Raw genomic sequence first — 3,058 nt, forward strand, 5'->3', positions numbered from 1 at the left:
ATATTGCCTAGGTTTTCTTCCAGGGTTTTTATGGTTTTAGGTCTAACATTTGAGTCTTTAATCCATCTGGAATTAATTTTTGTATAAGGTGTAAGGAAGGGATCCACTTCCAGCTTTTTACATGTGGCTAGCCAGTTTTCCCAGCACCATTTATTAAATAGGGAATCCTTTCCCCATTTCTTGTTTTTGTCAGGTTTGTCAAAGATCAGATGGTTGTAGATGTGTGGTGTTATTTCTGAGCCCACTGTTCTCTTCCATTGGTCTATATATCTTTTTTGGTACCAGTACCATGCTGTTTTGGTTACTGTAGCCTTGTAGTATAGTTTGAAGTCAGGTAGCGTGATGCCTCCAGTTTTGTTCTTTTGGCTTAGGATTGTCTTGGCAATGCAGGCTCTTTTTTGATTCCATACGAACTTTAAACTAGTTTCTTCCAATTTTGTGAAGGAAGTCATTGGTAGCTTGATGGGGATGGCATTGAATCTATGAATTACCTTGGGCAGTATGGCCATTTTCACGAAATTGATTCTTCCTATCCATGAGCATGGAATGTTCTTCCATGTGTTTGTGTCCTCTTTTATTTCATTGAGCAGTGGTTTGTAGTTCTCCTTGAAGAGGTCCTTCACATCCCTTTTAAGTTGCATTCCTAGGTATTTCATTCTCTTTGTAGCAACTGTGAATGGGAGTTCACTCATGATTTGGCTCTCTGTTTGTCTGTTATTGGTGTATAGGAATGCTTGTGATTTTTGCACATTGATTTTGTATCCTGAGACTTTGCTGAAGTTGCTTATCAACTTGAGATTTTGGGCTGAGATAATGGGGTTTTCTAAATATACAATCATGTCATCTGCAAACAGTGACAATTTGATTTCCTCTTTTCCTAATTGAATACTCTCTATTTATTTCTCTTGCCTGATTCCCCTGGCCAGAACTTCCAACAGTATGTTGAATAGGAGTGGTGATAGAGGGCATCCTTGTGCTGGTTTTCAAAGGGAGTGCTTCCAGTTTTTGCCCATTCAGTATGATATTGGCTGCGGGTTTGTCATAAATAGCTCTTATTATTTTGAGATACATTCCATCAATACCTAGTCTATTGCAAGTTTTTAGCTCGCAGGGATATTGAATTTTGTCGAAGGCCTTTTCTGCATCTATTGAAATAATCATGTGGTTTTGTCATTGGTTCTGTTTATGTGATGGATTACGTTTATTGATTTGCGTATGTTGAACCAGCCTTGTATCTGAGGGATGAGGCCAACTTGATCATGGTGGATAAGCTTTTCAATGTGCTGCTGGATTTTGTTTGCCAGTATTTTATTGAGGATTTTTGCATCGATGTTTATCAGGGATATTGGTCTAAAATTCTCTTTTTTTTGTTGTTGTGTCTCTACCAACCTTTGGTATCAGGATGATGCTGGCCTCATAAAATGACTTAGGGAGGATTCCCTCTTTTTCTATTGATTGGAATAGTTTCAGAAGGAATGGTACCAGCTCCTGTTTGTACTTCTGGTAGAATTCGGCTGTGAATCCATCTGGTCCTGGACTTTTTTTCGTTGGTAGGCTATTAATTATTGCCTCAATTTCAGAGCCTGTTATCAGTCTATTCAGAGGTTCAACTTCTTCCTGTTTTAGTCTTGCAAGGGTGTATGTGTCCAGGAATTTATCCATTTCTTATAGATTTTCTAGTTTATTTGCATTAAGGTGTTTATAGTATTCTCTGATGGTAGTTTGTATTTCCGTGGGATCAGTGGTGATATCCCCTTTATCATTTTTATTGCGTCTGTTTTATTCTTCCCTCTTTTCTTCTTTATTAGTCTTACTAGTGGTCTATCAATTTTGTTGATCTTTTCAAAAAACCAGCTCCTGGATTCGTTGATTTTTTTTGAAGGGTTTTTTTGTGTCTCTATCTCTTTCAGTTCTGCTCTGATCTTAGTTATTTCTTCCCTTCTGCTAGATTTTGAATTTGTTTGCTCTTGCTTCTGTAATTCTTTTGTTTGTTTGTTTTTTGAGATGGAGTCTCGCTCTGTCTCCCAGGCTGGAGTGCAGTGGCCGGATCTCAGCTCACTGCAAGCTCCGCCTCCCGGGTTCACACCATTCTCCTGCCTCAGCCTCCCGAGTAGCTGGGACTACAGGCACCCGCCACCGCACCCGGCTAGTTTTTGTATTTTTTAGTAGAGACGGAGTTTCACTGTGGTAGCCAGGATGGTCTTGATCTCCTGACCTCGGGATCCGCCCGTCTCAGCCTCCCAAAGTGCTGGGATTACAGGCTTGAGCCACCGCCTCCAGCCCTGTAATTCTTTTAATTGTGATGTTAGCGTGTCAGTTTTAGATCTTTCCTGCTTTCTCCTGTGGGCATTTAATGCTATAAATTTCCCTCTACACACTGCTTTAAATGTGTCCCAGAGATTCTGGTTGTGTCTTTATTCTCATTGGTTTCAGGGAACATCTTTATTTCTGCCTTTACTTCGTTATTTACCCAGTAGTCATTCAGGAGCAGGTTGTTCAGTTTCCATGTAGTTGTGCGATTTTGAGTGAGTTTCTTAATCTAGAGTTCTAATTTGATTCCACTGTGGTCTGAGAGACAGTTTGTTGTGATTTCTGTTCTTTTACATTTGCTGAGGAATGCTTTACTTCAAATTATATGGTCAATTTTAGGATAAGTGCAGTGTGGTGCTGCGAAGAATGTATATTCTGTTGACTTGGGGTGGAGAGTTCTGTAGATGTCTATTAGTCTGCTTGGTGCAGAGCTGAGTTCAAGTCCTGGATATCCTTGTTAACCTTCTGTCTCATTGATCTGTCTAATATTGGCAGTGGGGTGTTAAAGTGTCCCATTATTATTGTGTGGGAGTCTAAGTCTCTTTGTAGGTCTCTAAGAACTTGCTTTATGAATCTGGGTGCTCCTGTATTGGGTGCATATATATTTAGGATGGTAAGCTCTTCTTGTTCAATTGCTCCCTTTACCATATGTAATGGCCTTCTTTGTCTGTTTTGATTTTTGTTGGTTTAAAGTCTGTTTCATCAGAGACTAGGATTGCAACTCCTGCCTTTTTTTTTTTTTTTTTTT

This window comes from Piliocolobus tephrosceles, chromosome 11 (assembly GCF_002776525.5).
Source record: "Piliocolobus tephrosceles isolate RC106 chromosome 11, ASM277652v3, whole genome shotgun sequence".
Classification (NCBI taxonomy): domain Eukaryota; kingdom Metazoa; phylum Chordata; class Mammalia; order Primates; family Cercopithecidae; genus Piliocolobus; species Piliocolobus tephrosceles.